Source organism: Podarcis erhardii (genome assembly GCF_964252035.2).
Source record: "Podarcis erhardii genome assembly, chromosome: 4".
In the NCBI taxonomy this organism is placed as follows: Eukaryota; Metazoa; Chordata; class Lepidosauria; order Squamata; family Lacertidae; genus Podarcis; species Podarcis erhardii.
In genome coordinates, this window is record NC_138508.1 from 16,975,051 (window position 1) to 16,987,249 (window position 12,199).

The 12,199-nt window shown below is 48.6% G+C and overlaps 1 protein-coding gene across 1 annotated transcript in view; it reads left to right on the forward strand.

The window, feature by feature from the left end:
* The first annotated feature begins 1,256 nt into the window (after positions 1-1,256).
* FAT3 (FAT atypical cadherin 3) overlaps positions 1,257-12,199 on the forward strand; it is a 450,350-nt gene continuing 439,407 nt past the window's right edge. The window contains 1 exon segment of the mRNA XM_081860894.1: positions 1,257-1,425. The gene's annotated coding sequence lies outside the window, so the exon portion shown is untranslated.

Genomic DNA, 12,199 nt, shown 5'->3' on the forward strand with positions numbered 1-12,199 from the left:
AGGCAGTTGCTGGCACAAGGTCACCACAGGGAGCTTTACGGTGCTTTGGGATTCAAACTCTGGTCTCCCAGGTCTGAGGCAGACGCTCTAACCATTACACCACTTGGGCGCCCTCTGTGGTGCTTGGTATAGTTGCAGCGGTGGCTGGTGCCCATTGAGATTGGCTAGGTAGAATGCAGGGAGCCCACAGTGGGTGGAGCCGGAATCAGTGATAGGCGGAGCCAACTCATTCTGGTTTTGTCCCCATCCTCTCCGCTGCCAGGGGCAACACTGAGAGTCAGGAGGAAGAAGCTGACAGATACCGCTACCAACCCCTGGCCTGGCAAGTAAGCAGGAAGGCAAGCCGGCTAGGGCTGGATGAGACCCAGCTGAGGATGTTGGGGGCAGCGCCCCACTTGCCGTAACCAACCAGCCTCCGCAGTGTTAAGACTGGTCAGGCTTGGGTTCAAATCCAGATGACCAGGGCATCCCCAAAAGTCGGTCCTCCAGATGTTTTGGGACTACAACTCCCACCATTCCCAGCTAACAGGACCAGTGGTCAGGGATGATGGGAATTGTAGTCCCAAAAAATCTAGAGGGCCGAGATTGGGGATGCCCGCTCTTTGCTCTAACCTACCCGAGAGGGCGGTTGTGAGCATCGCAAATTGGAGCACCGAATGGTGGGGACCACCTTGAGTTGCGTGGAGGAAGGGGATCATTAAACCTCCCCCGCCCCCCCCCAAAGTGGGGGATCCTTATTGACTACCAGACGCCTCGTGCGATGGGACTTACTTCACAGCATGCATGAAAGCCTGCCTGCCTGTCACAAGCGCGAAGAGCCACGCCGGAGTCTGCCTCGTTCTCCTTCGCAAGGAGCAGCAGGCAGGATTTATTTTTTATTTTTTTTGCAGGCGCATTTCAGGCGGCGGTGCAGAAGCCGGGCTCGGTTGCACCGCGTCTGCGTGTGCAAGGGGTTTGTGTGCACGTGAATGTGCGCTTCTCTCCCCCACCATCCCCCCCCCCCCAGCATCCCCGGCGTTGTGCATCCAGCCAGCCTTTTCTCTCGCGTCGCCGCGCCTCGCGCTCTCTCCCTGCTGGGCTGGCGAGCGAGGAGACGCGGCTCCCCGCATTGGCTGCAGCCGCTGGCGCGCTCTGCCTCTCGGTAGGCTGTGCTGCGATCGTCGGCGCCGCGGGCTGGGAATCGCCCCCTTTCCTCCCCTCCCCTCCCAGCACCCCCCCCACTTACCCCCACCCCGCGAGTTAGGAGTTGCTACCGAGAGCGCTTCTCCACTCGGCACCAGTCCCGCGCTGCGCGCTGCGCCAGGAAGGCGAGAGAAAAGCAGCGGCGGCGGCGGCGCTTGGCTCCCCGTCTTCCGCCCCCGTCCATGGATACGTTATGCAGAAGGGAAGCTGCGAAGCTCCGGAGCTGATCGGCCTCTTGGAAGGGTGCGTGAGCTGGGCTTTCTTTATTTCCTTGAAAACAGGCGCCTCGCTTTTCATTTGCCTGGATGAATGGGTTTGGAGAGGGGCATCCGCGATGGAGTCAGCGTGGGGAGAGAGTTGCATGCGAAACTTCCACGCACAGCCAGGCAACCAACCAACCAACCAACCCCGTCCCATCTTTTTGTTGCAAACTTGCCACTGTTTGCAAAAAGCCCAGCCTCTCTCCGGCAGCCGCTTGCGAGCGTGGGAAGCGCCGGAGCCCCGCGCTAACGCGGACCGGCTGGTCGTCTCTTCCCCGCAACGTGTTGGGAGAGACTTGGTTTGCAGCGAGATCTCTATTTGCTATCAAGTTGCAAAAAAATAATAATAAAAAAGGGGGGGAAAGTTCGTACTTGTTGTATTTCTCCCCTCCCGAAAAAAAAAAAAATACTCTTTCCCTAGCGCCCGATTTTATTTTATTTTTAAAGCAGTTCTACCGGGGGGCTAAGTTGCTTCCTAGGTCTCCGCCTTCTCCTGCGTTTGGCGCGCGTGTGCTTTCCTCGTTGCAAAAGGGGGACCCCCGGTTTAGGCAGTGCAAGGTGCAGAGCGGCGGCGGGTGTTGCAATTGGGTCCCCCCCCAAAAAAATCTCTTATTTATTGTGTCGGGCTTTGAGCGGCTTATTTCAAACGCGGTCGGAAGGGGTTTTTGTGGGTGGGGGGGGGATGCTGCCGGGGGTGGCCAGAGAGCTGGTTTTCACCTGCTAGCGCTGGAGTCGAGGGGCGATCTCGCTGGGGAAGGGAGCATTTCTGCCGCGGGCGCGAGGAGCTGGGGAAGGGAAGCAGCGGGGAGCGGTGGATGTCTCGCCTGCTTGCAGAAAAGGAGGACCGAAGAAGCGCGTTTCTGCCTTGCCAAAGGAGGTGTTGTGGGTGGGGAGAGAGACGTGAGAACCGGCCGCTTCTGCTTTGCAATCCTCGCTCGCTGCTGCGTCCCAGGAGCTGCTGGAGAGAGAGGGGCGCCTTGCTTGCATCTTCCGAAGCTGGGAACTTACCGGGGCGGGGAGTTCCGCGGATGTGGAAGCGGGGAGGCTGCCCCTGCTGCGGCTCCTGGGGCGAGCCGGTGGGGTTCCTTTGCCGGAGATACCTCGCACAAAGGGGATTTGTGAGCGGAGAGACGGTGCCCCATGGCTGATTCCCCGCCTCCCGCAATAGATCGCAATGATCCCGCGCTCTCCATAGATCAGTGCGTGTGTCTGTCACGTATAGTAGTGATTTATGTGGAAATTGTGTGGTTTGTAATGCTTTATGACTGCTTCGGTTATGTTGTAGTTATGCGGGGTTTTTTCAAGTTGTAAGCCGCCTCTAGCGTAGTTTGAACTGTGGAAAGGCGGCATACTAATAAAATTACAGATGTATGTATCTGTAGACGGAAGCATAGGGCTTACATCTGCCTAGTCTTGGCACTTTAGGTGGCAGGACTAATACACTTCTGGAGCAAACCCGGAATAGATGCCACTTGCCCCTGAGCTAGTGCAGAGCGCACCACCCCCAAAAAAAATCGGTGTGTGTGTGTGTTGGAGATGGTCGGTTTTCGAGATCAGAGGTGGAGCGTCTTTCCAGACCTTTCAAGGGCTCCAGTAGCATCTTTTCTCTCTCCACACATTAAGGGCTGGCTTGGGAAAGGAGTTTCAGAAAGATTTCTCCCCTGAGAAATACACCCACCACCCTGTTGAAATCAGCGAGCAAATTTTGTGATGGCTAGGAAACGGGGGTGTCATAGGGCAACCTTATATGTACTCAGAAGTCAAGCCCTGTGCTGTTCAGTGGGTCTTAACTCCCAGTTTAAGTGTGTGTGTATTGGATTGCATCCTTACAAACATTTTATCAAAAACACCCAAAAACATTTGGCAGGGAGGCTGGGAAGGGGAAGGTCTTTTTTTTTTTTTTTGGAGGCGGGGAGGGAACAGCAGCTGGCAGGTCATTCCTTCTCTCCCCCCCCCCCAGCAGCCATAGGGGGGGTGGGAAGGCATAAGAGACCCCCTGACGCTACTGCAGCTAATGATTTTAGCAGCTAAGGCAAAGGATCTTGTGAGCTTTGCTTCCAACTTCCTAAACCACCCCCCCCGCCGCGTTTGTGTATTTATTGTTCAACTTGGGTAAAACTCCCATTATAGAAAGGGGTGGAGAGAAACACCCAGTTAAAACAAATCTAAAGTAACGGGTTTTCCAGATGGTGTTGTAACTTTGTTGGTAAACGTTGCCTGGAAAGGTGCAAACCTTGCCTCCCCCCCCCCCCCCGCGCAGTTTCATTGTGTTTCGAGATATCTTTTACAAACTTTCTTTTACAGCCGGATGGTGTGCAATGTTTGTTCTGAAGCAAGCCCCCCTCCCATCCCAATTCAATGGGGCTTTCTCCCAGGTAACTGGGGGTATAGGGTTGCAGCCCCTAGAGATGCCGCCTTGTGATTTTTTTTAAAGGGAGGGGCGGGAGCAAGGAAATATAAGGTGCAAACAAAGACTCTCCTTTAGCTCCCCACCGATCCTGTTAAGAGATTAAGCTGCAATTGTTGCCTGCTTTTGTGGATCCTTTCTCCTTCCCTTTCTCTCTCTGTTCCTGCTTCTGGCTTTGTTGTTGGGAGAAATTTGTTCCCTCCACCGTCCCACATCCAATTAAAAGGGATGCAAGTGTAAGGGAGCACAAAGGCACCGAAATACGAATAATAATAATATAAAAAAATTCTCTGCACTCAGGGCAGCCCCCCTGTTCACCTTCTTTCAAAGAAATTGCTTGTGTAGCTGGCTGCTCCTTTCTGTCTCATTGCATAGTGCTTGTTCCTTTCATTGCTATCAAACAACCACGTTTTTTTTGCAGCATCCTCTGTTGGCTTTTGTGTACTGTCAAAATCTCTGAACCAGCTTCAATCCCGGCTCAGGCACAAGGCATTGAACTTCCTTCAGTGTTTAGCAAGTGATTTTTTCCCTTTATTTCACACACACACACACACACACACACACACACACTAACTGCCCTGGCTCTTAACTTTATGAGCGATTTCTCAGGTTGCTGCTGGTATAAGAGACTTGCAAAGAGAGAGGTCTGCTGGATTTAGAAAGGGGGAAAAGATCAACTGTTCGGTAACAGCTGAACTGAGGCAGTTTCCTTGGAAAAGCTGCACTCTCATTCACACACACGCACACACAGACACACACACGGTCCCTGAGAAGAGGCATTGAAACATTAGCAGAGTCTGGCTCCCTTAGCTGGGAGGAAACCTTGTTCAATTCAACAAGACTTGCTTCCTCATGGATGTGGTTAGGATTGTGCTGTACCGGTGGTGGTGAAGTGGTAAGAGTGCCCGGCTGAGACCTTGCAGACCCAGGTTCAAATCCTGACTCGGTTGCATTGCTCGCGGGTGACCTTGATGCCGCCTGAGCCTACCTTGCAGGACTGTTGCAGAGCATCAAAATCACAAGGAGCACCGTGCATATTGCCCTGATCTCTTTAAAGAGGGACGTTGGGAAAAGCAGACGTTTCAGAGATTATGCATAGCGGCTTTTGCAAGGAAATGAAGGCACCAGCAAACATTTTGAGTGTGTTCCTTAAAAAAAAAAAAGTTTGTTAACTGCATTTGTTATTATTATTTTTTTTTAAAAAAAAAAACTTTGTTAACTGCATTTATTATGAGAACTCATTCCAGCCACTAACTCACTTAGCCTTAGACAAACCGTTAGCCTCAACACATTTCTGTAATACAAAATTCACTGGACGTCTATGGTTGTTGTAAAGTCTCTCCCCCCCCCCCCGCCCAAAATCCTGTGCAGTATTAGGCAGTGGGAAGATGCACTTGGAAAGGCAGCACTTAACCCACCCTGGGTTAAAGTCCTGCGTAAGGGAAAGACACAGGGAAAAGGCTCTTCAACCTCTCGCCTGCTAGTGTGGATTGCAATTCGCAGATGCTCCACACAGTGACTCCTGCATAAGAAACAGGCAAAGGGCTCTTTAACCTTTCATCTACAGTGGTACCTCGGGTTAAGAACTTAATTCGTTCTGGAGGTCCGTTCTTAAACTGAAACTGTTCTTAACCTGAGGTACCACTTTAGCTAATGGGGCCTTCCGCTGCGGCCGCTGCCGCACGATTTCTGTTCTCATCCTGAAGCAAAGTTTTTAACCCGAGGTACTATTTCTGGGTTAGCGGAGTCTGTAACCTGAAGCGTCTATAACCCGAGGTACCACTGTACTAGTGTAGATTGCAAGTTGCAGATGCTCCACACAGTGACGCATGCGTAAGATACAGTGGTACCTCTGGATGCAAATGGTATCCATTCCGGAGCCCTGTTCGCATCCTGAAGCGAATGCAACCTGCGTCTCTGTGCGGGTCACAATTTGCTGCTTCTGCGCATGCGTGTGATGTTATTTTGAGCGTCTGCACATGCACAAGCGGCGAAACCAGGAAGTAACGTGTTCTGTTACTTCCGGGTCTCTGCGGAGCGCAACCCGAAAACGCCCAACCTGAAGCAACTTTAACCTGAGGTATGATTGTACAGGCAAAGGGCTCGTGAAACCCTCGTCTCTTGGTGTGGATTGCACAAAACCTCACAGTTGGCACTGCCCTACAGATGTCCTCAGGTGTTAAAATTGACAGAGCCTGGCCTCTTGGTAGTCGTACACACACACACAGACACACACACATACACACACACCCTCTGAAGCTGGGGGGTTGCTGGTGGGCCAGGAGAGGACCTTCTTTGTGGAATTCCCTCCCCAGGGAGGTGTGTCTGGCACCTTCACTATATAGCCTTCCTCATATGCTGAAGACACACCTCTTACACCCCAGACTTCTTATTAATTATTATTATTTATTAAATTTGTGTACCACTGTTATACGCATAGATCTCAGGGCACTTCACAACGTGAGGGGGATAGTTTTAGAAGCCACTCAGTTTGAGGTTATCGTCACAAAATGTTTTTATTGCTATATTTTGCATTGTTGTGACACGCCCTGGGACCTTACAGTGAAGGGCAGGTAATAAATAAAAACAAGTAACAATTGTTCAGTGTAGTGCACAGTGAAGCTAAATAATTGAATAGTGGTTCAAAAATGGAGACCCCCTCCCCTTTTAGTCAGTGATTCTGGATGGGCAAAGTGCCCCATCAAATCCATATATTGTGAGTGCAGGGCCAGATGTTCGTAGGTATTAATCATACTAATAAAAAGATATGTGGAGCTTATTTATTTCCTTAACAAAATATTTGTATGTCCTTTAGACAACAGCCCTCTGGGCAGCTTACATTATTATTTAAAATAACAAGTTAATCAATAATGTGACACAAATGGTTTTTGTTTTGTTTTTTAAAAATGTTAAACAGCAGCAGCACAAGAAAAAAAGAGGGTTGAATTAATTGAACCAAATAAATAAATCTGCTTTCATCTGGTGCTTCAAAACAGGCAAACAAAGAAACAGGATGGTGTGGTTTAGTGGTTAGTGTAACAGGCTAGGATTGGGAAGGTACACATTTGGTTCCCTTCTCTACCATGAGCTCCACTGGTGGACGTTGAACCAGTCACTATCTCTTGGTGTGTAGTCTATATTGCAGGGTTGTTGTGAGGATCAAATGTGAATAAAACTCCATATACCATATTTTTCGCCCAATAAGACGCACTTTTCCCCCTCCAAAAATGAAGGGGAAATGTGTGTGCGTCCTATGGGGCGAATGCAGGCTTTTGCTGAAGCCTGGAAAGCGAGAGGCGTCGGTGCGCACCAACCCCTCTCGCTCTCCAGGCTTCAGGAAGCTATCCGCAAGCCTTGCGCGCCCGGTGGGAGTTCCCACAGGCTCGCAAGGGTGTGGGCGGCAGCCCGGAGCACGGGGCGCCCTCCGGAGGACGTGCTTCGCGCAGGTGTCCGCAAGCCTTGCGAGCCCGGCAGGAGTTGCCGCCGGGCTCGCAAGGCTTGCGGATAGCAGCCTGTTCTGGGGGCTGGGGGGGGAATATATATTTTTTATTCATTCCCCCCCCCAAAAATGAGGTGCGTCCTATGGGCCAGTGCGCCCTATAGGGCGAAAAATACGGTATGTTAACGTCAGCACCTTGGGGGGGAAGGATGGGATTGGAGGTGTAATTGAAGTCAAAATACAGATATTCGTATAGCAATCACAGTGCTTCATAAATACAGGGGACACATGGCTTGCCAGTAGTGCATGTGAAAATGATCTAGGAGTCTTGGTGGATCACAAGCTTAACATGAGTCATGAGTGTGATGCAGCAGCAAAAAAAGCTAATGCTATTCTAGGCTGCATCAACAAAAGTCTAGTATCCACATCAAGGGAAGTAATAGTCCCACTCTATTCTGCCTTGGTCAGACCACACCTGGAATACTGTGTCTAGTTCTGGGTACCACAATTTAAGAAGGATGTTGACAAGGTGGAATGTGTTTAGAGGAGGGTGACCAAGATGATCAGGGGCCTGGAAACCAGGAATGCTTGAAGGAGCTGGGTATGTTTAGCCTGGAATAACAACAACAACAACAACAACAACAACAACAACAACATATTATTATTTATACCTCACCCATCTGGCTGGGTTTCTCCAGACACTCTGGGCTGCTTCCAACAAAATAAATTACAATAGTCGGTTTGACATCTGGTGGGAGGGCGTTCCACAGGACAGGAGCCACTACCAAGAAGGGTCTCTGCCTGGTTCCCTGCAACCTCACTTCACACAGCGAGGGAACTGCCAGAAGGCCCTCAGCGCTGGACCTCAGTGTCCAGGTTGAACGATGGAGGTGGAGACACTCCTTCAGGTATACAGGACCGAGGACTGAGAGGAGATAAGATAGCCATCTTCAGATATCTCAAGCGCTGTCGCGTGGAGGATGGAGGAAGCTTGTTTTCTCCTGCTCTGGAGGGTAGGACTCGAACCAATGGATTCAAGTTACAAGGAAGGAGATTCTGATTAAACATCCGGAAGAACTTTCTGGTGGTAAGAGCTGTTTGACAGTGGAACGGTCTCCCTTGGGAGGTTGTGGTCTCTCCTTCCTTGGAGGTTTCTAAGCAGAGGTTGGATGGCCATCTGTCATGGATGCTTTAGTTGAGATTCCTGCATTGCAGGGGGTTGGACTAGATGACCCTTGGGGTCCCTTCCAACTGTATGATTCTATGATCCATATGCATTTGTAAGCAGCTTGTAATCCTCCCAATAACCCTGAATAGTAGATCAGCATTATTATTGGCATATTATGGCTATCATTTCCTGGTGGGCTGTTGGAACTTGGGCAATACGGCGTGATTTTTGTACACTGTGAAGTATATATTTAAGCATGTTTATATTATAGCTAATCAGAGCTGAATAAGAGCCTAGCTGGCATTTTCTGATCAGAAGGATGCATAGTCTTATTTGGGACTCAACTCTCATTCCACGGAGAATTTACAAAATTCTGTTGCAAAGCACATGGAGGGAGAAATGTTGAATTATGTTATGTGCAGGAGTGCAGAATTTGTGTGGAGCAAAGCAAGAGGGGGAAAGCAGCAGATTGTAGCCTGCTTCTGTGCAGCAGTCCCAGAGCCTCTGTGGGCATTGCACCTCTCAGTTAACACACTTCGCAGGTATTCCACTGTGCAGGAGAAATGTTGCTTAGGAGATGGCTCTTAGGGGCTGTGCTGTGTTATTTACTGGCAGTAATAACAGGGAAGATGGCTGCAGTGCTGTTCTTAATGCCACTCACCTCTTTTGCCCGCGCCTTCCTTGTTTGCTACTCTCTCCCTCCATCTTCCCCACAGACAGCATCTCTTGTGGCGGAGTTCTCTTCAGTGCCATTATCCAGGACTGCAGTATGACCCACCGCAACCCTGTTTGATGGATTGTGTCAGGGTGATAACAGTGAACAGGCCAGTTGTACAAGAGTTTTGGGCCTTGCAGCTCTGCCTGAACTGGCACGTGGCTCTCTATCCTGCTTCTAATGGAAGTTGCCTTTGGAGTTTGTACAGCACAGGTAACAATTGAGCAGTGAGAATCTGCTTGCTTGGGATTATAGGGAGATCTGCACCCCCCACACCCCACCCCAATGCATGAAGGCAGGTGGAAGGGTCCAGAATCCATTTTGTGCATCATGCATCTAGGCGCCAATGCGCCCCATTCTCTTTGCAACTTAACACATGCTCAGCAGGGGGCTTGGTTGGCAAATGTACAGTGGTACCTCAGGTTACATATGCTTCAGGTTACATATGCTTCAGGTTACAGACTCCTGTAACACAGAAATAGTGCTTCAGGTTAAGAACTTTGCTTCAGGATGAGAACAGAAATCGTGCAGCAGCGGCACGGTGGCAGCAGGAGGCCCCATTGGCTAAAGTGGTTCTTCAGGTTAAGAACAGTTTCAGGTTAAGTACAGACCTCCGGAACGAATTAAGTACTTAACCCGAGGTACCACTGTATTGCTGGTTCAGCAGGGTGATAGCCCGTGTAGACCCAGCACTGCCTTATGTGTTCGATGGACGTGCGTAATGGGTTGTGTTAAGACCCTCCCCCATCAAATTACGACTGGAGTTGCCAGCCTTTTTGGAGTACAGTGGATGCTTGAGTCGCGAACGTGATCCATGCGGGAGGCACATTTGCAACCCACAGTGCCGTTTCTGTGCACACATGGGTCGTGATTCAGCGCTTCTGCACATGCGCAAAGTGCGATGAAACCCGGAAGTAACCCGTTCCAGTACTTCCAGGTTCAGCATGGTGCGCAACCCGAAAACGCGCAACCTGAAGCGTCCATAACCCGAGGTATGACTGTATTTGGGATTCTGAGGAAGCGTGGTTGGTGCCAGGCACAAAATGGCTGCTGTGGGGGCAAGTTACGGTACAAAATGGCTGCCACATCCAAAGAGACAGTGAGGCTGCCTGTTATCAGCCCCCTTACCCAGTCAGTGGGGCGGGGGTGGAAGACATCTATACTGGGAGGGTATTGCTTTTGTTGGTTCGTTTGTTGTTATGTTACGTATTCTGTGCTTTTATACTGTAAACTGCCCCATGATCTTTGAATGGAAGGCAGTATACAAATCTAATCACACTAATACCAATTGCACAGCAACACCCTTCGCCCCTCTCCTCTGTTCAGACTGGATAAGAGGGGTGGGTGATCAGTCTTGGCATCCAAGGAAACGTGGCTATGTTTAAGGGGGCATGCTCAGCAGGGTGGATTTGATTTAAATAAAATCGATTTAAATCGCGTTTTAAACCGCTAGTCATTAAGACTTGATTTAAATCACGAGTCAGTAAGAATTTATTTAAATCATTATTATTTTTTTACAGAGAGACTCATTCTTGCTGGTATAATCTTAATATTTACAACCAGTTGAAGGTTTCATTTTTGGAATAACAAATTTCAGCGTAGTTTTTACAATTATATAAAAAATGACTGATTTGCTTATACTATTAGAAACACGAAGGCAGATAATTATGAAATTATTGTGAGGTTTATAATAAGTTAACTGTTTATATTTGGACAACTTTTCCGCTGTACTTTATTGGAAGGAGAAAAATAATCATTTCCTTGATAACAGTTTAAACAATTTATTTAACTAAAACAGTAACATTATAGCATATCCTCCATGTTTGTTAACTGATGTGATTAAAAGGGTTTTAAAAAAACAAACAACTTAGACTGAGTTTTAGCACACATGAAAAACTTAAAACAAACCCTTATTTCCTGATGAATAGCCTCTGGACTATAATGTAACTTAAATAGAAAATTATCTTTAGAAAGATCTTTCCTCCAAAAGCATTTTATTTTAAAAATCCAATTTATTTTATTTTATTTTTTTAAATCTGGCTTTAAAAAAAAATCATTGATTTTTATCCACCCTGGTGCTCAGTGAAGGAAGGGCTAAGCCAGTGTATACAGGCAGAGAGCAAGAATGCCTCTCAAACGTTTTCTGAGGGGAGGTTGGCACTGAAAGCCCAGTATTGAAAAGTCGGCAAAGGTGGACAAAGCGAGTCCTTTATAGATCCTGAAATGATGCCTCAGAAGGGATTCCAAAGTCTGGGCGCCATCTTGAAAAAGGCAATGTGCATCTGGGCAGGTGGTGGAACCACCAGAAGGCCTTGTTCTGCAGATCTTCAGGAACAGGTAGGCCTGTGTGAATTTTCAGCCTTCACCAACAGTCCTTAGGGATGAATCCAGGGATAATGTAGCTTTCATCCACCTATTCCTACATAGGATAAACGGTGTGTGTTTGTGTGTTTTGCTTTGGTGGTGGGCATCCATTGTTTATCCCTCCGTTCCCAAAACAGTGGTATTCTTCAGCTGTTGAGCCTGATTCTGGAACGGTTGGATGCAAAGGGGATTTTATTGTGAGACAGTGTTGGATTACCGCCGGCTGGTAACTTCAAGAATTCCCATGGTGGCATCAGCAAAATTGGGGATTCCCCCCGACAGAAGTATTTGTTGGTATCTAGTTACACGCGTGCAAGTTGGGTGGGGCAAGCCAGGAGTTCTGTTTATTTTTGAAAAGCGTGAGTGAGAAATGATGTTTTGCATGCTGGTGTTGAAAATATATAATAAAGCTTGCTGGGACTTGCCCAGTATAATCCGATTGCAAGTAATATTTCACTCGTTTTGACCATAACACCTGCTACAACACCTCCTTTTTCTTCCCATTCTTCAAAGATTGCCTCAGCTGCTGAAAAGTAGTATCATTTGGAGTGGGGTGGGGGGAATGGTGAATTTTAATTGTAGCTTCAGGACTAAGTGAATCAAATTCCAAACTGTCTGATAGACTGCACCCACTTGGAAGTTGTAAAAAAAGGTTAAACACAGG